Source organism: Callospermophilus lateralis, unplaced genomic scaffold (genome assembly GCF_048772815.1).
Source record: "Callospermophilus lateralis isolate mCalLat2 unplaced genomic scaffold, mCalLat2.hap1 Scaffold_116, whole genome shotgun sequence".
Classification (NCBI taxonomy): Eukaryota; Metazoa; Chordata; class Mammalia; order Rodentia; family Sciuridae; genus Callospermophilus; species Callospermophilus lateralis.
Genome location: NW_027511893.1, coordinates 2,585,882 through 2,612,834, shown reverse-complemented (window position 1 = coordinate 2,612,834; position 26,953 = coordinate 2,585,882).

Sequence of the window (26,953 nt, the reverse complement as noted above, 5' to 3'; positions counted from 1 at the left end):
CATTCCATTATGATCAGATAAGATGCATGGTATTATCTCTACACCTTTATATTGTCTAAGAGTTGCCCTGTGACATAATATATGATCTATTTTTGAGAAGGATCCATGTGCTGCTGAGAAAAAAATTGTAACTGCTTGATGTTGGGTGCTATATTCTATATATGTCAATTAAGTCTAGGTTATTAATTATATTATTGAGTTCTATAGTTTCCTTATTCAACTGTTGTTTGGAAGACCTGTCCAGTGGTGAGAGAGGTGTGTTGAAGTCTCCCATGATTATTGTATGGTGGTCTATTTGACTCTTGAACTTGAGAAGAGTTTGTTTGATGAACATAGCTGCACCATTGTTTGGGGCATATATATTTATGATTGTCATGTCTTGTTGGTGTATGGTTCCCTTGAGCAGTATGTAGTGTCCCTCTTTATCCCTTTTGATTAACTTTGGCTTGAAATCTATTTTATTTGATATGAGTATGGACACTCCTGCTTGTTTCCGAAGTCCATATGAGTGATATGATTTTTACCAACCTTTCACCTTCAGTCTATTTATGTCTTTTCCTATCAAATGCGTCTCCTGAAGGCAGCATATTGTTGCGTCTTGTTTTGTGATTCATTCGACTAGCCTGTGTCTCTTTATTGGTGAGTTTAAGCCATTAACATTTAGGATTATTTTTGAGATATGAGTTGTTCTTCCAGCCATATTTGTTTATTTATGTTACTAAACATGGTTTGTTTTCCTCTTTGATTATCCCCCCCCCCTTTACTGTACTACCTCCCGCTGTTGGTTTTCATTGATATTTTCCATTTCCTCTTCCTGTAATATTTTGCCGAGGATGTTTTGAAGAGATGGTTTTCTAGCTGCAAATTCTTTTAACTTTTGTTTATCATGGAAGGTTTTAATTTCATCTTCCATCCTGAAGCTTAATTTTGCTGGATGCACAATTCTTGGTTGGAACCCATTTTCTTTCAGTGTTTGAAATATGTTATTCCAGGATCTTCTAGCTTTCAGAGTCTGTGTTGAAAGGTCAGCTGTTATCCTGATTGGTTTACCCCTAAATGTAATCTGCTTCCTTTCTCTTGTAGCTTTTGAAATTCTCTCCTCATTCTGTATGTTGGGCATCTTAATTATAATGTGTCTAAGTGTGGATCTCTCATGATTTTGCACATTCGGCGTCCTGTAGGCTTCTAGGATTTGGGATTCTGTCTCATTCTTCAAGTCTGGGAAGTTTTCTCGTATTATTTCGTTGAATAGATTGCACATTCCTTTGGTTTGGACCTCTATACCTTCCTGTATCCCAATGACTCTTAAGTTTGGTCTTTTTATGTTATCCCATATTTCTTGAATGATCTGCTCATGGTTTCTTAACAGTTTTGCTGAGCTGTCAATGTTCTTCTCCAATTGAAATACTTTGTCTTCATTGTCTGATGTTCTATCTTCTAAGTGTTCTACTCTGCTGGTAGTATTCTCAATTGAGTTTTTAAGTTGGTTTATTGCTTCCTGCATTTCTAAGATTTCTGTTTGTTTGTTTTTTATAACCTCTATCTCCCTGTATAGTTGATCTTTTGCTTCTTGGATTTGTTTATGTAATTCATCGTCGAAGTGGTCGAAGTGGTCTTTCATTGTCTGATTTTGCTGTCTAATGTCTTCCTTGAGACTCCAGATCATGTGAAGCATGTATATACTGAATTCTTTATCTGACATTCCATCTGCTGCAGATATTACCTCTTCTAAAGTTGAGTTGACCTGCATTGCTTGTGGTCCTTTCTTTCTTTGTCTTTTCATACTGATCGTGTTTCTTTCTGCTTGGTGAAACTGTTGTGTTATTGATTTTTTCCCCTATATATTTATATTGCTCTGTATAGTTGCAAAGTCTCCCTCGCAGGCTTTGGCAGTTGTTCTGCCCCTCCTCCAATTGGGGCAATATGCCTACCACACCAGCAGGCCGCTGGGCCTGTACTTTCGGTGGGCCTGTTCTTTCGGTGGTCACAGGTCCTCCTACCTTGCAGGCGCGAGCAGCGGCTATGTCCCTCCGTGGGCCGTTAGGCCTGTTCTGTCTGTTGGTTACAGGTCTGTCTACCTAGCAGGCGCTGGAGGCGACTCTGCCCCTTCCCCAATCGGGGAGATGGCAGGCCACTGGGCCTGTTCTGCTGGTAGGTTAATGCAACAGTTTCTAATTGCACACTGCTGGTGGTGGGGAGCTCACTCCCGACCAAGATGGCCCACCTCAGGTACAGTCTCCAACCCCTTTCCTACCCTCACGGGCCCTGGTTCTGTTCTCTGAAGTGAGGGAGGAAATCTCTTCAGAGTCCCCCTTAGGGTCCTCCTAGGGATTCCTTCCCGCTCTGAAGTACCCCCCTTAGTTCTTTGAATCTCTCTCCATCCCTTCACCATCTTACTGAGTCTAGAAAATATACCCAGAATTCTCTTCCCCAAGATCAGAAAGACTAATTGAGACTTCTGTGGGTTACCAAGACCAGTGTCTCCCAAGGTCACTTCTGAAATGTCTTCATTCTAGTCACACTTATAAGGATCTTATGTTCAAATGAACATTGCAAGTGCTGGGTTAAAGAAATATTAGAAACTTCTTTTGCAGAAGCACTTATCAGGGCCTTATATGACTCATGTACCTGAGACTCTCCAAACCAGATACAGGAGGTTGAGTTTGGGTGCGTCTGGACTTGTCAGAAAGTCATGCTAGAAGGGACACGTAAACTGCTCTAGAAGCAGACCTCGGTGAGAATTCCAACTCTGCCATGTATTACCTTCGGGACCTGGAAATGCCTTTACCACTCTGACCTTCAGACTCTTCATCTGTCATGTGAAAGATCTTCATCTCTATGCCTTGCTTGTTCGACAGGTGGAGCACAAGGGAAAGAAGTCAATCAGTTCCCAAACTGCCTCATCTGGTGCAGCTATCCCCAGGCATATCCTGGCTCAGGCCATCCTCAACTCCCCACACAGCCTCAAATGTACCAAGCCCACTGCTGCCTCAGGTCCTTTACACATGCTAAAAATCCACTTTCCAGCTACATCCATATGATGCATGGTAGGGGCTCAACAAACAATGCATAAACTGCTGTGAGACGGAGGCCCTTGATGTCTTCTTCTGCTGGCCACCATCCAGCTCATGCCCATAGTCTGATGAGGCCTGAAATCTTTTCTCTCCTACCCTGAGGCTGGAGCAAGCAGGGCCTCCCACGCATGCACCTGAAAATCACCATGAAGGCAGTCTCCAGGATCTCCCGCGCAGGAAGCATGTCAGCTGGGAGCCACCGGGCCATGATCAGGCCATGCCTCAGGCCCTTGGACCCTGCTCTGGGTCATCTCTACAATGGTGTCCCCTCTGCTGGCTCCCTGTGCTGGCCCCTGACTTAATCAATCTCGGACAATTGACCACAGGCTTATTTCTTTAAATGAGGTCACCTCTAAGGATCTCTGACATGACGTGGCCCCGCCTCCTCAGAGCAGTGGGGACGTTGCAGCTCAGGTAAGTGAACATTCTCTTAAACCAAAAGGCTGGGAGGGGGCTCTCTTCTCCCCCAGGCTGAGTGGGCATCTCAGGACAGGTGAGGCAGCCCCCGAGGGGGTAAACTGTCTGTGTCACAGAAGGCTCCACTCACCCAAGTCACCTCCTGCCATAGGTAGATCATATGTCTGATGTTCTCCTCCCACTTACTGCATCTTTGGTTTGAGGGGTCTGGAGTAAAACCAAATGTCCCTGGTTTAAAACCCCTCTGGGCCTCTCTTGAGCTGTGTGATCATGGGTAAGTTAATAAATCTCTCTGTGCCTCAGTTTCTTTCTTAAATGGAGATACTGGTGTGTATCCTGGAGTTTTTTAATGCAGAGCAGTCCCTAGCACATACGAGGTGCTGCATCAACGTGGCTGCAATGACTATTAAGGCCATTTTTGGATGTTGTGGGTGGAGTGGGGTGGGGAACTTCAGTGAGGATCAGTGTGAACTCTTCTCTGTTAATTCATTTTCTTTTTCTGGGAGGTACGGTGTCAGGGGCTAGAAGGAAATTCTCCTTCAAAGAATAGCCTGACATTTACAAGAAACAGCCCCCTGGGTGACATCCTGCCTGGGAGACATCCTGCAGCTACTTATCTCCCTGAAACATCCTGTGGCTATCAGGAACATCAGACATCTTGCAGCTGCCAGTTTTACCACCTACATCCAGCAATTGCTGATTAGAGAGCTTCCCCATACCCAGTATATAAATACCCCTGTGTGAACAATAAAAGTTTGCAGCTTGATCAGAACTCCTGTCTTGCTTTCATCCTTCGTGTCTCTTGTCCCTTCATTCCTCCCCACCTAGGTTCACCACCCACATTGATGTGTCCTGTTGGTCAGAACATTTGGCGCCCAAAGATTGGGGCTGGAGCCTTTGACTGAGAAGGAACACCATCCTCCAGGGACACATGACCAAGCGGAGCTTGCGATCGCCTTGGCAGACACGACCGAGAGACAGATCCAGGAGGAAAGTGGGGACGATGCACAGTGAGTGACCCACCATGGGACAAGCAGTTTTGTCACATGATTTGTTTTTGTCAGGCCTCAAGGAGGCCTTCAAGACACGGGTGGCATGTGTTAAGAAAAAGGACTTAAAATTATTCTTTTCATACATAGGAGAATTGTGTCCATGGTTTTCCCTTGAAGCGACCATTGATGGTAAAAGATGGCTTAGAGTAGGAGACTGTTTAAAAGATTATTATGAATCCTTTGGCCCAGAAAAGGTGCCTGTTGCCACCTTTTCTTACTGGAACTTAATGAAATTCTTAAAAGTTTACCCTTTGACAATGGTACCTTAAAACTTGTCAGTATTGGGGAAGAGGCTATGCAAAAGACCTCTCATCTCTCTCGTCCCCCCTCAGCATGCCCTTCAGTCAGTATAGACATAGATCCTTCTCAGTCACCCTAGGACCCTGGGAACCTTCCTGAACCCCCTCAAAATCCCACCCTAATGAATAAGGCTCCAACAGCTACCAACCGCCTTTATCCAGTTTTAAATCCCAGAGACATATTGACCCCTGGGGAGGAGGCTACCTTGGAGAAGGAAGCAGCTCGCTACCATTCAGAAGACCCGCCACCTCTCAGGACCCTGCCACAGCCTATAGGACTTACACATCCACCTCCCTCCTATATCCTTCCTGCCTTTTGTGCTCTGGCCCTTTAGGGGCCAACTGCCCCATCAGATATTTTTTCTCCACTTACCTTGCCTAACCTGGCTCCCTTGCGCAAGTCTCTCCAACAGAGATGGGGACACATCCAACTTCTAAAAGAATCAAGATCTCTTGACTCTGAGCTCCGCTCATTAGCCTTAGGCACAGAGTCAACCCGAGCTGGCCCAAGGCGGTCTAATAAAAAGGTTAAGCCACGCCATCGGCCTATTCTCGCCTTCCCAGTCACCCACAGTCAGATAGATAAGCCCACCCAGGCTGAGGACAAAGAGGAAGATCAAGTGGAGGAAACGGATCTAGGGTTCATAGTTTGTCCCTGGTGAGCAGATTTCTCTCTCTCTGCTTCCTCATTGCCATATGCTGAGCTGCTTTCCGACTCCCTACACTTCCCCCGCTATGTTCTGCCTCACGTTGGCCCCAGAGCTATGCAGTTGGTGGTCAGTGGAGTGAGACCTGAAACTATGAGCTACATAAACTTGTCCTGCTCTAATTGTTGTTGTTAGATTTTTTTGGTCACAGTGATGTAAAAGGCAACTAAAAACACAGACTAATTTATCCAGCAGGGAATATTAAAGGCAGTACAGCATTTGAGATATGACCTGGGTATTTCTAGCTGCTTTCAGCCTTATATACCATGGGGATCAGGAGCAAAAGCCAGGGTAGAAAGATTTAAAATACTTGCAGGTTTTCCAGAAAAGAAAACTTTGTAATGTTGGGGCCAAAAATGGTGTGGTTGGTAAAGAGATTAGTTCCATTTCACAGAAGCCACCTTTAGGCATCTCAGGACTGGGAAGGACACCACCCTTAGCAGGTTCAATGACTTGAGGAGAGATTATCAGGGTGCCCTGGGTACAAAAGGCAGCCTCAGAATCCTATGTCCAGATTCATTTTGCTGTGTAACTAACATCATATGGGCTCACAGAGGCCATGGTCTAGGTGGGTCTGCCTACTGTCCTCATTCTAAGCTGACCTTGTTATTGTCCATGTGATGCTGGTTATCAGGCTTACAGAGTGAAGAGCTGAGGGGTTGTGAAGGTTTGCATTCATACTTCAGAGGAAACACTGGTGACCAGGATGTGCATATCACATTCAGAGTGCAACCCAGTAACCCCAGAAACAGTGATTTATCAAACTATGAGAGTGGAGCCAGTGTTGTGGTGGAGGTTAGCAGTGGCAGGCCTATGAACACCTGCTCAGGTAAGTGAAAGTCAGTGAGCACAGAAGCTCTAGGGAGTGGTCCCACATCAGACCAAGCTGGAGGGTTTAGGATGCTCAAGTTCTAGGGCACCCATATTACAACATCAGGTGCCCTAGTTTCACACCTGGAGCACTAGACTTAATGGAGCACTAGACTTAACGTGTGCCTGCTGTGCTTTTTCAGTTTCCTCCTTACTACTGTCCTCTTCTTCCCTTTGGGTTAGTTGTGTTTCCCCTGCGTAGATGTATCTTTGAAATGTGTTAACATTTTTTTTTTTATTATTAATGAGGATTGCAGCCAATGCAGCTACAAAAGGTTTGATTCTTCTGCTTTGCTTCCACGCATGAAAGTCAGTAACTGAAGAGGCAGAGAGGTGGGAGAGGAAAAGGCTTCATTGGCAACAATTCAGCATTTCAGAGATGAATGGCTAGCTCCTGGTTTTATCTTGCTTAGTACTGCTGAGTGAAAGTGTATACAGTGTGTTATGTGGAATTGTTCTCGCAGTCTTGGGCAGGTGGACACAAGCACAGTTTACTGGTGTTGACAGACTTCCTTTAGAGGGGTCTGGAGTCATGGCTCAGTGGTAGAGAGAGTGCCTGGCATGTGTGAGGCACAGTGGTCAATTCTTAGAACCATATATAAATCAATAAATATTGATGGACAACTAAAAATAGATGTCACTAAGGAGCTGGGGATGTGGCTCATGTGGTAGCGCACTCGCCTGGCATGTGTGCAGTGCTAGGTTTGATCCTCAGTACCACATAAAAATAAAGATGTTGTGTCTGCCCAACACTAATAAATAAATATTAGAAAATTCTCTCTCTCTCTCTCTCTCTCTCTCTCTCTCTCTCTCTCTCTCTCTCTCTCTTTCTTTCTCTCTCTCTCTTTTAAAAAACTGTTATTTAAAGTAGTTGGGATTCTGTGGGTTATATCTGGGTCCAGTGGACCCTGACACATCCCAGACCTGTGAATCTAAGATAATGTGATTTTTTATATGCTTGCAATTCTGAAGGTGTGTGTGTCTGGCTTCCCTCCTAGTCAGTGTCTTCTGTACACTTCTGCCAATACCTTTTAATTTGGACATTTCCTGTGACATAGAATGGTGGAGTGCCCAGTGCAAGGGCCCTTTTAACTGACTTTCGTGCTTTTTACTGACTCTATGGTTAGTCATTAAGATAGGGTTGAGGGTGTGGGGAGAAAAGAAAGATATACTCATAAATTAAAAAGAAGAGAATGGCAAAAAAAAAAAAAACGTTCAATTCAGGGTTCAGCGTCACTATGTTCCCTTGAGTCTCAGAAGAGACTTTGGGCAAAAACTATTGAGAATGCACTGTTGATATTTGTGGACTCTTGGAGTCCAAATGCTTGTTTATTTATTTATTTTTAATTATTTATTAATGTGAGACAGACATGAGCTTTTGGGCCCAAGGGATAGATATTCTGGCATTAACATTTGGTGTTCCTCAAAGGCTCACCTCTTAAACATCTGGTTCCTAGCTGAAGTCATTATTGAGAGGTGTTGGAAGCTTGTGGAAATTGGGGCCCATTTGATTAAAATTACCTCATTGAGAATGTGCCACTGATGGGGTACTGGGACCCTAATGCACTTCTGTCTCTGTCTCTCTCTGCCTCCTAGCAGCCATGAGGTGGTCAGTTTTCCTATGCCATACACTCTTGGCCAGATGTTCTGCTTTGCTATAGGTCCAGAGGTAAGAGGGCCAAGTGACCATGGACTCTAATCTCTGAAACCATGAGCCAAAATAAATCTCTGCTCCTTTGAATGTGGTGATCTCAGGTATATTATCACAGGTTTGGAAAGTGATTAGGACAGCTGCTGTCCAAAATATAAGAGGCTCCAGACCTTCCTCTAACCAGATTCACCTCTTCTGTCTGAAGGTAGCACAGAAAAGCTGACAATTTACTCACTAATTTTTTGACCAACAAACATGCTAGTAATATCTTCAGATTATAATTTGGACATGTAAGGATGCCAAAGGCATCTTGTGTGAGAACACTGCAGACCCCACTCATAAATTGGATCTGATGTGTCTTAGGGGGGAGCCCAGGTGAACAAGTCAAGCCCTGGCATTGGAACACACATTGCACAATGGTCTGGCTTTCTAGCTAGAAGCTATCCATCTCGGCTGATGGTAGATACTCAAAAGAATCTATTTGGGGTGATTCTCTCTTTTAGAAACCCCTTAAATGTCCCAGAGTACCTTCATCTCCAGAAGCATTATCTGAGAGTACTCTCTTATTATTTGAAGAGTTTTCTCTATATTGAGGAGTTATTGAGTGGCTGGCAAGTACCTTTCAGTTTTATGGGAGGCAATGTGCTCTTTCCTTTGCACTTTTATATTTTCTTACATTTTCAAGAGCAAGGTATGTGCCTGAAATCTGCATCTTCACCCCTCTACCTCTGTGTGCAGGGCCCACAAGATAATATCCTTGAACTGGGTGTGTCAGTGTTCAGATTATGTATGTAATGTTCTGTATGTGTGTGTGTGTGTGTGTGTGTGTGTGTGTGTGTTTGTTTATGTGTGTGTGTGTGTGTGTGAGAAAGAGAGAGAAGGAGAGACAGAGAGAGAGAGAGACAGAGAGTGAGAGAGAAAACACATGAACTTTTTTCTCTAGCACCAGGACTTTGTGCTTTTATGTGTTTCATGTGTATAGGTATGGAAAGGATATGAAACAAGACACCATAAATTCTCCTGTGTGGGACTGTTTGGTTGTCATGTGTAAATATTTTCTGGGTGATTTCTTTGGTCATTGTTGGCTGAGTTCCTTTCTGGCAGGACATGTGTTTAGGGTTTTAGTGGTGCGTCTGTATGTGTTGTTGGCATTGTGGACTATTGTGAACATGACTATTGTGAATGCATTTGAGAGGAGTTAGGATGTTGTCTTACTATTATGTGTTGGATCTGTGCATTTTCAGATTTTAGAATGTATGTGTATGTTGATGTCTAGGTCAGAATTTAGGGACATAATCTTTGGTGTTCAGAGATTTGGAGAGAATTGAATCATGGGGTATGTTGGGGTGTTTAGAATTATGTATATGTACCACATAGATGTGTATAGATTCTGTTGATAATGTCTCAAGTGGACTGCTGTGTATTTTCTTGTTTAGGGCTTTGAGGTGATCATGTTATTTTTGGGAATGGAGGGGTGTCCTTTGTGAGTATGTAGGAGGAGTAAGCAGTGTCTGTACGTCTGAGATTTGTTGTTGAACTTCATATTCGAGGCATTCTGTGTATGTGCATGTTTGCAAAATAGAGGTGATTGTAAATGTTTTCATTTGAGAATACAAATTGTTGTCATGTTAATAAGTAATTTGTTTGCTCCATTCAGTTACTGAGGGAGTGTTTGTGTGATTGCTTTATGGGTGATACTGATTGATGTGTGGTCTGAAGATGAGTGTATCTGAAGCACACCAGATACTCTCAACCAAAAGACCCTTGCCATAATTAAGCTTCTTCTCTTGTCAGATCAGCAGCAAGAATGCAAAGGTTACTGTTGTTGGGAGCTTCCTCTTTCTTGTAAATGCCAGATTTTTTTTTTTTTTTTTTTTTTTGGTAAATACGTGTGAAACCTCTGTCTGGCATAGAGAATGGAATGAAAAACACTTGTCAAGTGAATCTTCAAGCCCTTTTCCCCCATGGGACAAAAAAGTCAAAATATTTTGAAATTATCTGTCCCTAGAATATTTCAGGCATGAGCCACACTCTGGACTGATTGGCAACATCCAATAAACCTGCTTTCTGAAAATTCCTGTGGTATCCAGCCTCTTCAGTCCTACTTCATATATATTTTAAGTGTTTCATGGAGGCGACTGGAATATGTGTGAGACTTTGTAAGGAAGGTTATTGATTGGAATTGTTTGGATTTTGCTGTATATTTGTATTAATTTGGGCATGAGGAACTCTGGGTTTAGAGTCAGGCATCTGGAAGATAGGAAGTTTATGCTATTGAGGATTTTAGAGCTCCACAGTGTTGTGTGCTGTTAACTGAGTATATCAGAAAGAATGAGCAGTTTTGTACATTAATAATGAGTTCTGTGCCCTTTAATAGTGAGAGAGTGGCTGCATGTACTTTAGGTCTGTGGGAGTACTGTGGGTTTGTAGATTCAGATGGACATGTGTGTTCCCAGACTTGTATAATCTAGGACTGTGAAAGTATTTAGGAAGTGTGATGGCTGATTATTCATTCTCAAATAGTAGATGGGTAGTGTGTGTTTCCACTGAGATAATATAGAAGTTATATTTATATGGGAATACAAGTTAAGAGGATTAGGTACTGACAGTGTATATGGGTTATTATGACATGGTGGGACTTGTGAATAATTATTAAGAAGAGTGTTTGAATTTAGTATTTTGGTGAATACTTTTCGATATTCACAAAATATTGATTTTTTAATTTAATTTCATTTTTTTGTTTAGGGAAGGGTGTGACATTAGAGTGCAGGGTAAAATATGTGTATTAAGGCAATACAAGTGTTATGTATGTATTTGGGAAATGACAATGAGTAGATTGTAGGTGACATCATTGTTGTGTACATTTGGAGAGGGTTGAGAAACTTTATGTGTTTTTTGGAGTTGGTGTTTGCGTATCAAGTGATTCTGGGAATATGGACTCATGTTTATGTGTGTATGTGGGTGGTTGTACCTGTGTCATTTAGGGTTAAGAATGTTACATTTTTGTAATCAGGGTATTTCTGGTTCCACTTAATCTTAGGGAAGTTCAAAGAGATTTTTATGCACACATGCCACCCAGCCACAGAGACCTGTGAACACCTCTTGCTGAGGCACATACATGTTAAGATGCACACTCATTAAAACCCCTTTCACCACAGATATCATTAAAACACCTCACATTTAGAAACAGGTGCATGACCCACAACTCACTGCCATTCCAACAAAAACACAGATGCATAAATCACCTTTATCCCTGCTTTCCCCAAATACACACACCACCACTTCCTTTCTAAAAAAATATATACATACCCACAAATACACCTGCGTGTTATCACCCAGGTACTGACGGACATGCAATGATAATGTATACTTTCCAAATGCAGGCTTATACATTCCTATATACTCTACACTTCCTGAAGTCATGCACATGATATAACCAAACACTGAGTATGCATGCACACAGAAATACAACATACAACACCCCTACACACACACACACACACACACACACACACACACACACACACACACAATAAACCCTATTTGTTACCAGAAGTCACAAAAACAAAACCATAAGTACTCTGGAAAATCTCACAGACTTGAGCCTCTCATCAGAAATACAACATACACAACACCTTGCTTCTGTCTCTTCTTGCTTTACACATAATTTAAAGTACACTGCAGAGCAGATAGGCTTAACTGAACTTTCCAACAAAAACCAAAAGACGAGAAATTTTTCACAACAGTACCAACAACATTCTCCAGAATAGACAACAGATTAAGTCATAAAAAACCTTAACAATTTTAAAAGCTAAAAATCATTTGAAATAACTTTTTTTATGAACCCAATGTAATAAAACTGGAAACCTAGAACAGGCGGAACTTCAGAAACATCCTGCATGTCTGCGATTATAACAAAAAGCTCTCAAATAGCAGAGTCCATGACAAACAGAATGGAAATTTTTAAAGATTCTTGAGAAAAATGATAGAAACACAAAATAAAAAACCCTATATCATAGAGCAGAGGCAATTTTAAGATTAGAGCAGTACATACCTATATCAAAAAAGAAAACAACCAAGACTTCCTCCTCAAGCAGGTAGAAAATCAAGAACATGCCTGACCCAAAGCTAGTAGAAGAAAAAATACTAAACATTAGAGAAGAGGTAAATAAAATAAAGATTAAATATTATTTTAAAAATATCAACAACAGAAAGAATTTACTTACTTACTTACTTACTTACTTACTTATGCCTAGGATTGAACTCAGAAGCAACCACTCACTGAGAGATGTCTCCACACCTAGTTTGTTTTTTTATTGAGAGACAGGGTCCCATAGAGTGGCTCACTGCCTTACTTTTGCTGAGGCTGTCTTTGACTTGCCTTCCTCTTGCCCCTCCTTGAGGATCTAAACTGTTCATGTCAATGGTTAAGAGTACAGCTTTGCCATTGAACTCACTTAAGCAGTGGGAAGATCATGATGCTGTATAATATGAGCATTCCCAGACGTGACACCTACGGACATCTTCACATTGGCTTTATTCACAGAAAGCATGAGACTCACCTTTCAGGACTCTGCTTGGTGCATGGTTTGGCTTCTTCGCTTTTTTGGTGGAGGTTTTCTGTTGGAGACTAAACCCAGAACATCATGTATTCTCGGCAAATGCTTCCCCATGGAGCTGTGCCCCCAGCCCACCTTGGCCTTTCTTGGTGATCAGAGAAAGTGTCTGTTGGACTCTATTTTTAATGACTTACTGGGAAACTTCATGTCCTCTGATTCTACCTCTTCTGCAGATCCAGTTGAAGGCAAAGGTGCTGTGGCGAGCCATCCCCCTTTTCATCTTCTTAGTCTGCTGTCAGGTCAATCCGGTCTCCTGTGCTGTTGTTGGGGAAAGGGGGAGAGGGGAGAACCATGTGCCACTCCTTTGGTTTCTACTTGTTTCCAGATCCTTTGTTTGGTATTATGGCCTCAGATTCTGTGGACCCTTTCTACTTGATGTGAGGGATTCTGGCCTCCAACAGAGGGAGGCTCAGACTCAATGTGCCTCTTTTCTGCTGGACCAGAAACATTTAGTTGAACTACAGCCTTTCTGTGGAGCTAAGAGAATGGGCAGCTCTGTGACCTGGAAAGTCTGCATGTGCCATGTCAAATAGCCTGATCAACGGTGCATTCAGCCTGGGAAACACCATCTTCTTTAGAGTTGGGTTTGAATGCAATACAAAACCTGGAAGAGCAAGATAAGTCTCTGCTTGAGAATTTCTGAAAACTTAAAAAAAACGAGAGTGTTTGAAATCCCTGAAATGAGATGGTGAGTAGACATAGAACACTCTAGAACTCTCTAGTGGCTTCTCAGCTGCATCTTTTTCATATCTACAGGTGAAATATATGGATCAAAACCACGAGTGACAGTGGAGGGTCAAATCTAACCAGTCACCTGTGTGTCTAGAAATGATTTTCTTGTGTATGTTGATGGTGCATTTGATGGACACGGTTTAAAAATGGGGTTCCAAAAAGGTTCCAGTCACTCAGAATCAGAGCTCATCTGAACATGATGGAAAGGGAAGGTTGATTCCCAACTAGATCCAAATGTGCCAGCCCCATTTGCAGACTCAGGAAATGATTGAAATGTTCTCCAGTTTTATGAACTGATGAAGGACGGGACTCTCTGTCCTCTGTCCATCCAGAATGGATCTGTCCATGGGGATGGGAATGCAGCAGGCTCTTGAGGGGTACGTGAGTTTCCAAACAGAATGACATGGTGTCTGGTGGGCTCGACAGAGGGACTCAGTTGTGTTCTTATCTTTGGTTTTGGGGTGTTATGCTATAATTGCTGCCAGCAACCTGAAGCCCATCCAATGTGGAAAAGGGGTCACATTCAATTCTGTAGGTTCATTTTATTAAATAATGTCTTGCTTTCCTGAGCTCACAGGGGCTTTGTGGCTGCCCATTTCCTTAGGCACACTCATGGAGCTCAGTATCTCTGCAATGGTCACCTTGGGCCTCATCATGCAGCTCTTGGCTTGCACCAAGATGATTGAAGTGGGTGACACCCCAAAAGACCAAGCCCTCTTCAACGTGAGCCCAGAACTTCAAGAAAGATCATGGGTAAATTTCTGGTGTCTAGTTGAGAATTTGAATTGGCTCTAAAATTGGGGGCATTAAAACAGCCCAGTTTGGCCTGTGTGCTTTGCCTGCCGACCCTGTAGGTGCTCCAAGGCCTGTTAGTGAGAGAGCACTTCTGGGAGGTGCTGGGTATGGGGGAAGGCCAGGCAGGGCAGGGGAGGGCCGGAATGCCCCAGAGCATGGACTTGAAGGATCAGTGCATGGAGGTCACCCCTTCACCAGCCATGATTTCCATACCTCACGAAGGAGGTGACATCTACTTCAGAGCTGTCATAAGTATTCAATCAAAGCCAGATGCTGTGGAGTATGCCTCTAATTACAGCAGCTTTGGAGGCTGAGGCAGAAGGATCACTATTTGGAGGTCAACCTCAGCAACTTAGTGAGGCCCTAAGCACCTCAGTGAGACCCTGTTTCTAAATAAAATAAAAAATGGCTGGGGATGAGACTCAGAGGTGAAGCACGCCTGCTCAGTCCTCAGTATAAAAAAAAAAAAGATGATTAAATTAAATAATCACTCTCACAGTGCCTAACACATGGTAGTTATTTAGCAAGTGCTATTTTTTCCTTCTGTATTTAAAAGGATTTAATGAGCAAAAAGGTGATCCTCTCAGTCCAGCTCTGCTGTTGATTAGATTTTTTGATGTGGAAGAAATTTAGATAATAGTTCTGGAGTCTCAGTTTCTACATGCTGTTAAACTAGGTTAAGAGTATTGGCTGTATCAAATGATAGGCAGCCCCAATAATGGGGTCCAGCCTCAGAGTCAGCCAAGCCTAGCCTCTGTTAACTGGAATGTGCTATTGAGAAAACAATATTTACAATTTTCTACTCTGCCATCTTCCATACAGCATGTCTTTGAGATCTTAAGATAGTAGGTTAAATAATTCAGTGAGAAATCCATCTAACTTAAATTGTGAGTTTCAGACACAAATCAAGATTGTAGAATATATTTATGTATTAATGCATTAATCATTAATGAATTAAGTAATGCATTATTAAATATTAAGTAATGCATTTATTATTCAATGCCTTAAATTAATGCATTATCCTTCTAAAGCACTAATAAGTGGTTTTGTTTTTTAATTTTTATTTTTGACATTTTATAATATACTTGGCTTAGTGCAGTGGTGCGCACCTCTAATTCCAGCAGTTCGGAAGGTTGATCCTGGAGGATTTTGAGTCAAAGCCAACCTCAGCAACAGCGAGGCCCTAAGCAGCTCAGTGAGACTCTGTCTCTAAATAAAACCAAAATAGGGCTGGGGATGAGGTTCTGTGGTTGAGTGACCCTGAGTACAATCCCTAGTACCAAAATCAAAACAAACAAACAAAAAATTTGCATTATTTTTCTAAAGCCCAAATTGGGTGTTTTTTTCTCTTTCTCTCTTTGTTTTTAATATTTTTTTTTGCAAACCTGAAAATGGAACTCAGTGCCTCTACCACTGAGCTACAGCCTCAGAAGTTTTCTCCTTACCGTTGACAATTTTTTAAATATGTTTTTCCATATTAAGAATTCAAGATCATTTTTTAAAAAAAGAATTTAGGATGACTGGTCTGAAGTTTAGTAAAGCACTTGCCTATGGGCAGTGTCAGTATTTGTCATCTATATTCCTGCCACACTCTGCTCAAGATTTTCTTTGGACCCTAGTGTTTGGCATGATTGTCACCATCGGCCAGTCCATTATGGATGTGATTACAGCCATGGACAGGGACCCCCTCAAAGATGGGTTCTGGGATCTGCCTTCTGATCACCACTCAGGTGAACCCCCACTCTCACCGCGCTTTCTGAGTGACCCTGTTGTCCCTCTTCCTCCTCAGCAGTACTCAGCCAGACCTGGGGCCATGCCAGGCTCAGGGCTAGGCTCAAGGCTAAACACTGGCCTGAGCAGGGTAAGGCCCTGGGTTGGAGGCTGGTCACCGCCCAAAAAGAAATCATTCAAATAAAGACACTGTGCCCATCTACAACGAGAAATATTGAAATCAATAAAGGCCTGCTGTCCACCTGCAAACCCAAAAACAATTAAGAAACAAAAAAAAAATATTGGGGCTGGGGCTCAGTGGCAGAGGTTCACCTGGCATGTACAAGGCCTTGGGCTCGATCCTCAGCACCCCATAAAAATAAAAAAAAGATGTTGTGTCCACCTCCAACTAAAAAATAGATTTAAAAAAAATAATAGAGAATTGAAAGACCCTGGCTTTGGCTTCTGAATTCCCATGAGGCAGATTGAGAAGGGTCTCTAATTTGGCCCTCATAGCAGAGAGCCCTGTCATTGAAGATGGAAGGAACCAGGGCACTGGGGCCAGTAACACAGAGTTCACTTTTATTAATTAATTTATTTTAATTCTACAGTTCTTTGTGGCAGGCTTGATCGTCCTCCTTTTGGATGAGTTTCATTATAAAGGGAACGGCCTGGGCTCTGGCTTTTCCCTCTCCATCTCAAGCAACATTTGTGAAACCATCCTGGGAAAGGCCTTCAACCCCACCACCATCAACACCGACCAAGGTAAGGGCCCTGTCTCCCGTTGGGCACATCTGCAGGAAGTTTTCATGTATGCAGAGTATTCCTCTGGGGGAAAATAACTGTTTCAGAATCATTTCTTCTGAATTTTCAGTGTGCAAATGTTTAAAATTATAGCTGAGTGCAGAAGCTCAAGCCTGTCATCCAAGCAGCTCAGTAGGCCGAGGCAGGAGGATCACAAGCTGGAGGCCAGCCTCAGCAACTTAGTGAGGCCCTGTCTCTAAATAAAATATAATAGGAGCTGGGGACAGGGCTCAGGGGTTAAGTGGTCCTGAATTAAATCCCTAGTACCAAATAATAATAATAATAATAATAATAATAATAATAATAATAATAATATTATTATTATTATTATTATTATTATTATTATTATTATTATTATTATAACAATAACAACAACACTTACAATCAAAATGATATCTAAACTTTCATGTCTTATAAGAATATTTCAAGGACAGCTAGCATGCCACAGAGTAATCCTGCCTCAAATTTCTTAGCAGGAACCTGCACTGAAAAGATAAAGAAGTGTTGATTTTAGTCTATTGTCTTCTGGTGGACATTTCAGTTCTTTCTCAGTCACAGTTAGCATCGAAATTAATATCCTTGGGCAATCATCTGCACATATTTTAGCAGTTGTTCTTAGCGAATAAGATTCTAAAAATGAAATTTCTACACCAAACCACTTTTTCAGGGAAGGAGCAGTTAGTTTGATGATTACAAGTTCAAGGACAGCCTTAGCAAATAAGTGAGACCCTGTCTCAAAACAGTCATGGGTAGAATGACTGTTCCTGGGTTCAACCCACAGTATTGCCATTTTGGGGAGGAAGGCACTGGGGATTGAACTCATGGACAGTTAACCCCTGAGCCCCGTCCCCAACCCTCTTTTGTATTTTATTCAGAGACAGGGTCACGCTGAGTTGCTTAGAGCCAAAATTTGGTTGACGTTAGCCTCCAATTTGCAATCCTCCTGCCTTAGCCTCCAGAGCCACTGGGATTGCAGGCATGCACCACGACACCTGGCTTACAAATATTAATAAAATAAAAATTGAAAAACATGTGAGACTTCTTAGAAGAGGGAAATTGACTTTTTTTTCTTTTCTTTTTCTTTTGGACTCTGATCCCTGAATCTGATTTTTGCTGGGAAGTCTCTCATGGAAAATATTTGTGTGCATTTTTTGTGTTTTTTTGGAATTGACTGTGGAGCTGGTTCTTGGCTTTCAGTGCCATGACATCAAATTGAGGAAACTGCAGATGCGTCCCTGCAGGGTGCCTGAGAGATCCCATGGGAAAGAATGGACCCCAGGTAGGAGTGTCGGCGACATTTACAGAAGAGTAGGCAAAGGTGACACGAGACTCTTCCTAGAATTTCAGAAAATCTAAGTTGAATTGAGGATCTGGGGGCAAAGCAGCTGGGCCCCAGCTGTGGATGTGGCGATGAAACTGGGTAGGAGTTAAGGAGTCTGCCAAGATCTCCTGGCTTTGGCGGCGGGCTGCCTCAAAAAGAGTGGGAGCAGTGGTGACCATAGGAGACCAGTCAGCGAAGGCTTGGGCCGTGGCAGCCAGCCAGAGGATCACTTTGCTCTGGAGCAGGATGGTGAGTGAGGGGACAGTTTTGAAGGAATGATTTGCTGTCCCTTGGAGACAGGCTGAGAAAATGTCTGGCAAGGTGGCACAGCCATTCAGCCTGAGTCAGCCAGTGTGACATCAGAGTGAGGGCCTTAGGACTTAGGGAGAGATGAAGGCCACAGACAACTGAGACATGGAGGTGGCTGTCTTGGCCACCTCTGGAACCTCGTTGGGGCAGAGATCTTACCTGGGGGGCTTTGAGTGGTGCTGTAAGGAGCCAAAATGGTGGAGCCACGGGGACAGCCCCAGGACGGGCAAGAGGATGGTGGAGCAGGCTCAGGTAGCTTTCAGCTGAAAGGCTTTCCTGTTAGCAGGAGTGCCACCACGGCTCAGCTTGTGACCTGTAAAGTGGGGTGTGGAAGGGCCCCTAGAGTGGAGAGTGCAGTTGGTCCTTCTTCCCTGAGGTTTGGGACAGTCCAGGCTGGGAGGGAGGTGGACAGTACAGATGTCACATGGCTCTTGCCGCCATAACACTAGTGCATGAAACAACCCATTTCCTAGAGATCAGAGGGTAGTGATTTTCAAGGAATGACCATGTTAAACATTCAGAAAGCTTCTAAGGCCCACACCCTGCCATTGATGTCACCCACCTTTCATTTCAGACATTTGTCAGTAAGGTGCTGTTAAGCACTAGGCGCTTCTGTGGGTGCTAATAATACAAAGGGATAGAACGTAAGGTATGTGAGCGTCAGTGTCATCCCAGGGCCCCGGGGTCAGAATAGAGCAGAGAAGGAAGATGGGGTGACTGGGGAAGAGTGATACAGGTCCATCTAGAGAACCTGGCGGGTGCAAAGGCCCTGGGGCAGAGATGAGTTGGTCTGTTTGAGGGTCCACTTATGGCTCAGCGGAGCAAGTGCAGGGATTCAGAGAGGTCATTGGTGGCAAGAGGAGCCAGGACAAGTCCCTACTCTCTCCTACTGAGATTGCTGAACTTCCTCCTTTACAAAATGCTCAAGGTTTCATGTCTCCAGATTCTTTACCATAGAAACATCAGCGGTTGTCCTACACAGCCACAGGTGGCAGGGAGAGGGGCTGTAAGAAGACCACCACGGGTATGCCAGGGGGCCAGGGAAAGCTAGGACAGCGTTTCTGTCACAGATATCCTGTCCATGTGGTCTACAGGATAAATGGCCCATCTGAGTGGCCATCCAGAAGGTGACATGAGTCCTGCTGTGCCAACTCTGGGGTGACAGGAAAATGCAGTCCCATGGAGAGACTCGGACATCTGAGTCCCCAGCTGTTAGCCACTCTGCCCACAGATGCCACGTTTAGTGAAGCACCGATCTGGGACGCAGGGGCCATGGTGACAGTGTTTCCCACTGTGTTCTTGTTCTAAAGTCAGTCTCATGCCATTTCTGAAGTGCTCAGACCTTGGTGCCCTGTGCTGCAGTGTCCCTGGCTGGTCTGTTGCCTTTTCCTCAGGCCAGGCCCCTTTCTGCCTGTTGCTGAGGCTGAGGTAGGAGGATATCAACTTGGAGGCCAGCCTCAGCAACAGCAAGGCCTCAGCAACTCAGTGAGATGCTGTCAGTGAATGAAATACAAATAGGCTGGGAGTGGGACTCAGTGTCTGTGCGCCCCTGGGTTCCATCCTTGGTGCCAAAAAAATCCAGACTGTGACCCTGTGACTGTTGGTGCCGTGAGTCTCCTGGCTGAGTCTCCTGGCTGATTCTGTTCTCCTGCCTCTGCTTTGGCCAGGAGGAGGCCCAAGACCCAGCGCAGTCCAGCCCTTTGTTCTTCCCTTCACGTTTGTGTCCTCCTCTGCCAACAGACATGGAATTGGAGGTTGCCATCTTGTAGTGTTCCATCTCTGGGCCATGAACACAGACAAAGTCCAAGCCCTTAGAGAGGTTTTCTCGCACCAGAATCTCCTCTATCTCAGGAATCTCATTGCCTCCATCTTTGTCTTTGCTGTAATCATCCATTTCCAGGTATGTCCAGCATGAGCACAAGAAGTCTGCATTTTTTTTTATTTTTTTGGTACCAGGAATGGAACCCAGGGACATTGAACTCTTGAGCCCCATCCCCAGCCTTTTTTATATTTTATTTAGAGACAGACTCTCACTGAGATTCTGAGGCTGGCCTCCAATTTGCAGTCCTCCTGCCTCAGCCTCCAAAGTTGTTGGTGATGACAGGCCTGTTCCACTGTCTCTGGCTTCAGTATAATTGTTTGTTTGTTTTTTGTTCTGTTTAGAAATGAATGACTGTAGAGTGAATTTTAGTATATTTTCAGACCAGTTTTTCTGGTTTCTTTCTGTGAGTGCCCCAGGCAGAGTGGGAGGAGGGAAGGAGAAGATGCTCTCCAACAATGTCAGAAAGTTAGTATTGAATATTTTAAATAAAAGAAAAGGCAGGAATATTTTAAATAGTTTTGATTATTAGATGCATGTAAAAATTAATAGGTAGTGTTCTGGCCTGATGTGGTGGTACATACCTGTAATCTAAAAAATCATAGAGGCTGAGGCCTTGAAGGATCGCAACTTCAAGACCACCCTTGGTTACTAAAAGAGACCAGTTCTCAAAATAAAATATTGAAGAATTGTGAATATATATGAATGATAAAACACCCCTGGTTTCAATCCCCAGTACCATATAAAACAGTAGTTTCTAAAATTTAGACCCAAATCAGCATCCTCCACTCTATCTGCAACTATGTAAAGTTCTAAAACGCAATAAATTTAGCCATACATACTACTAGTTGTCTGATATTGACCATAATCTTAAAATATATACATAGAAGACCCTTCACAATGTATTAGGTGTTCCCATTATTTTTTCCCATGGCAATTAGAGAGCGAAGAAAACCAATTTAGCTTATGGGGCCACTTCTTTCTTTTCAGGACTAATGAATCAAATATTAAAAGGCTTTAGTGTTTAATTGATTATCATTTATGAAATCAGAATGATATGCATTCTGTGATTTCTTGCTTAATCTACATTGGAAACTTTATTATTTCTGAGTATCAGCATCTGTACACACCACCACACCCCACTCTACTTTTCAATAGTTACAAGTACCTGTGTTCATGCTTCGTCAGTTAGTTATTCCCTTTTAAAAATAATTATGTGTTGCATTCATTGTTTACAGAAAATTTATGAAGGTTAAAAACCAGTAAGCATTTCCACAAATTTGACTTTAAAATAGATTTCATCACAAAACACACACAAGAAGTAAGAATGCTTTCTTTCTCTAATTTATTAGCCTTTCTAACATCCAATATCAGGACATGAATGCTGCTCATGGAGGGATGTTCTTACCATCAAGAACAATCAGTACTACTTTCTTCTATCTCATCAAATGTTACAAAGAGTGCACATTTTATTGTGTTTCATATGCAGAACTTGACTTTCCATTATTTGTTTAGTGGGTTTTTGCTTTCTTTTTTATCACTTTGTTTTTCCTGTATTTTCCAATACTCATTTTTTTTGTGTGTGAGGTATGAAAAATAGATCACTAGAATTTTCTAACTTTTGCGGTATTCAATCATTTGATTACTTACTAGCTAATATTTCTATTAAAGCATCGTTTTAAAGGTATGACTGAGGTAAGCTAATAAAACTATTTTCAAGGTCTACTGCAGAATCAGCATAACTTTCTTGAGCTCTGTAATTAGAACCACTATTTCTGTCCACAAACTGTGCTCTTTTTGTTTTATTTTTTTTCTATATTGAGTAACTCTCTTTGAAATGAGGCACAGAAAATTGCTTTTTTAGATTTTTATCATTAATGAAAATCTATTATTATTTTTCATTAATTGACTGTCTGCTTCAGTTTAGAATTCCAGGTTGAATACGATTTTTTCTTTAAATCTTGTGGTTATTCTGTATGTATCATCTATAATCTATCATTAATGATAAATCTATCATTAATGATAAATTCTTGGGTTCTATTCTTGCTTTATTGAAGCTGACCATAGTTTTTTTTTTTTTTAAGGATATTCTATTTGGTTAAAGCATAGCTTCTTGAGAAATTCTGTAGATATGTTTAGCATGTTTAAATATTATTTTCTTGAATATAGCATTCAATCAAAATGGAATATTTCCAGACCAGATTTTCTTTCCAGTATATACATGTAAGAAACTGGATAAAATATGGAAAATAATATCTATGTTTTTCAGACACTAAAAACAGGCATAGCAGGTGAGTGAAACCATAAGCAATAAGTGTATACTGGTGAGGTGAACTATAACTTTACTTTTAAAATTGTTCTTAATAAGTGTAGTTTGATAAACTGCTGTTAAAAATTATTGGTAAAGGAGAAATAAGAATAGTTAAAGTATACCAGTGTAAGAAAAACTTGAGGTCTGGCAGCTGAGAGTAGACTGTGGAGAAAAATTCATGTTATAAAAGCGAAGAGCTCCCCACTTTCTCTTCACCCTGTCACCTACTTAATCTCACCAAAAACCACCAAGACACTCAGAATAAAAGGTTTCAAGTTCAGTGGTCACACTCTCTCCAAATACAAAAAGCAGTTACAATTCAACTGAACACAGAAGCTTGTGTGCAAGTTACGAGGATCTGAGACATTTTATAAAACGTTAGGTTAAAGATGATTCTGGTTTTTTTTTTCTTTTTTTTGTATGTATGTGTTTTATTTTGTTCTGAGGGTGTGGCTATTCCTTGGTTACCTTAACTCAACAAAGAAACTGTTATATTTTAATGAAATATCAGTGGCTGACCCACATTAAAAAAAGAAAAATATTTTCAAAATTTTAAAAAAGCCTAATTGCAAATATATACATATATATATATATATATATATATATATATATATATATATACTGCTTTCTCCCTCCACATTTTGCATTTTAACGTTTTTTTTAAAATTTTTATTTTATTTTTTATTTTTAGTTCTGAAAATTAGACAGTAAAAAAGCTTCTGGAAGAATTTACAACCAATTGCATGAGGGTCTGGGAAGCTGAGAGGCTGGAGCAGGCCTGGGAGGAGCAGACAGGAAAGAGTCTTCCTCTTAGTCACTGGAGGCCAACTATAAATAAAAAGAGACAAAAATCAATAATTGTTTGTAAGCCAGGAAATGACACAGATTATCAAGTTAGTATGAGTTATGAAAATTTCATATAATCAAGAAAATGGAAAAATCATGAACAGGATTAGGAAAAATAGGGGTAAATTTTATTTTTAGAAGTTTATTTGTGAAACACAAAAAATAAAGATGAATTTTATCTTATGACTTTAAATGGAAGGTAGAGAGTTATGCAAGTCATAAAGTACTTCACAAACCTTTCTTCAGTTACAAAAGCATAATAAATGTATAGCTTCTACTTATTTTACTCTTTATCATCCTTTGCATTTCACACTCTACAAGTGTGACCATAACTAGGCAAATAACTAATCAAGAAGATAATCACGAAGTTACACTTTTCTCAGAAAACCCCAATAAATTTCAGAGCAAAGAATTGCTACAACACCTATTCATTCCCTTCTTTGGGACAAGGTCCCTTTATAAATCATGTAGAAGAAGAAATTGGCCAACTTTTAACAAAATGTTACTAGAAATAAATATGAGTTAGCTTCATTTAGAGGTAAATGGAAATAAAATAGCATCATTGTACAGTATCTTTCAGGGTTTGCCTTGAAAAATGAAAAGTGGAAAAAGCTCTTTCTAAAGAGAAGAATACTTGGCAGCACACTTCATCCTTAATTACACTGTAAAAAATGTTACCTCAGCTAAGAAGGTACATAAACTTATAGGAAGAAATTAAGACTTTTCAAGAGTCTAGAAGGAACTTTCGAAGACTATAAAATTTTCGGGGTACAGTAATCAGGATGGATCTCTGAAAGAGATAATGCAGTGTAAATATCATGAGATTTCATGCTATCAAATACCAAAGCAAATATATCATGGACATTGTACAAGACAACCAACTTGACAACATGACTTCACTAGTTTTATTTATCCAGCCTCTGATGATGCACAGGATGAATGAGGACTGAGTACCATAGTGGTTTCCAGTCACTGCATTTTATCTATCAAATACTTCTTACAAATATCCAGCCAGTTAGGAAGAGAGGTCTATTTCTATGTACTTGTGACAGCATCATTCTTTTCATCATTCTCTCAACATAAATCAACAAGTGGACCTCTTTTAATGAAGAAATAATTTCAACCAGAAAAACCCAAACTTTTTTTTTTTTTTTTTTTTTTTTTTTTTTTTTACATTTTGCTTTTAGGGATAATAAATCCTAAGCACGCACCATTAATAAAGTGCCAAGGGATCATGCATAAAAGTGAATGAGACCACAGTTAACAAAAACAAAGATATTATATGGGTCTATGACCATGTTATTCACTGTATTTTCACCTACAAAAAAGAAATAAATAAAAAGGTACTGGCCTGGTAGAATTCTGGAACAGGTGATGATGTTGCTTATACTTCTTAAATTACATAACATTATATCAGTTTGTGCTACCAAGAGATAGACTACATAGGTCCAGGAGCTAGACTGTCAAAGTTGAAGATTCTTCATTCTCTATCACTCCCATTAACCCACTTGGCAATTACACTTTCTTACACCATGCTTCCGCATCCTCTAGTTTTAGAAATCCTAATTATTTAAGAGGACACTATTCCACCAGGATGTCTAACAAGATTCGAACTAAAATTTAAACTGTACCTGAGGACTCAAAATTCTATGTACTAAAAAAAAAAAAAAAAAAAAAACAGAAAGCAAGAGGAGAAAGTACATTCCTAGCTAGGTCAATTCACTCTCCTTATCAGAAGGACATTGATTCCATGTTGCAATGGAGATAAAAACTCAGATGATTCAATTTGAAAAGAGATGATCCAATTCTCTTCTTTTTAGTACTCACTTTCCATACAGGAATTGTAAAAAGACCAGTGAAGTAGTTGTGTCTTGAGAAAATCATGGTGAGGAGGCTCAATTGATTTGGACATATGTATGAGTTTCACTCAATCAGCTAAGTTGTAGAGACCAAAAAAAGTCCATTTAGGGGATCTAAAAAGAAGAGCAGAAAAAACACAAGATGACATTAATTTGACATTCAGTCTACACAGCTGTCAAAACTGTAATTAATTGCCCTGTTTTCCTTTTTATACGTTTTTTTTTTCTTTCAGGAACAGACTGTCACCAGTACCATAAACTAAGTACAGAACTTTGACTGAAAAGCGAATTTTTGTGGTGTCACTATAGGGACCTGTGCTTTATGGCACCATAAGGACAGAAGAATTCATTTCCCAGACAATTGCTGAAAGTGGTCTTTTCAAAATATTTTCATCAGTAGAAGAGAGTTTTTCTGGCTATGACCATTCAAGGCTTCCAACACTCAAGACTGTTTGAGACTCATGTAAATCACACTCTATGTCTCAATTAGGACCCAATATGAGAGTGCAAGACAACTCCAAAATTTCATTTGGAGTAAGCAAAATCCTCCTTTGAGATAAGACTACAAACCCAGATTCTGTGCACCCAAGCAAGCTCCCTTCCGTTTATTTCCATTGTGCTGATCTGAAGCACCCTATCTTAGAGACTTCCAAGATGCCTAGTCATGGTCTTAATCTCCCTCCTTGGGAGCCCTAATTAGAACTCAAATGCATCCTTCATCTGATTCCATAATTTCTGTTTTCCAGAAGTTCTTTGAAGTCTTTTGTCACTGGAGATCACCTCCTCTTTTCATTGTGAATGTTTATCTCATTTTATGCTTCTATTTTACTGTTACTTTAATTCATTGTGGGTAAAATAGAATTGTATATTTGAAGATCCAGGTCTCTAAGTAAAATAGTTAGCTTAGTTTATGGCTTTATAATACACAGTCAAAAATGTTCAATACATTTTAATATGAATTTAGATCCATGATTAAAATTGGAGGAAATAAAATAGGCTTTATAAGGATGTAATTCTGCACTACAAAATTATCATTTTGTTTCACAAAAGATAAGAATTTTGGAACATAACATGACACCAAAAAAAAGAATCACTATTTTTTACATATAGTTGTGCTTGAAAGAGAATAAAAACGTCACCATAAATTGATAATATAATATAAAAAAAGCTTTATAACCATGTTCTGTTTTTTTTTTGACAAAACATATTTGAAGCAAAAATACCAAATCTATTAATCTCCTCCAAATACAATACAGTGAATAGCATTTCTACAGGAAACATATAATTTTAATGATATTGTGTAAATTTTCTAGACATAGATGTAGAAGCTAAAAACACTAATATTCTTTCTCAAGGAACATTTAATTTGAAGCATAGTTCCATAAATCTGCAAATATAATTAAATTTTATTTATTATACACAGATCAGTACATCAAAAATGACCAAATACCTGGAAATAATTCCTTTGATATTTCTATTTCCTAGACAATAAAGCCAGCTTTAATATAGTATATCCTCTACCTTTTCAGTGACACATAAATTTTAAATTTTAAGTAAACTTCTCCTTTAGGCTCAAAAATCACGATATAATTATGGTACTAATACTATTAGTGATGGATATTAGAAAAAAATTCTTAGTACTTTTAAGAGAGTTGTTTGAAATGAAACACTAGATCAACACATGATCCTTCAAACAAATTATGATAATGCATGCACAGCAATAAATTTGAAATAAAGAGGGTATTGATATTTATTAGC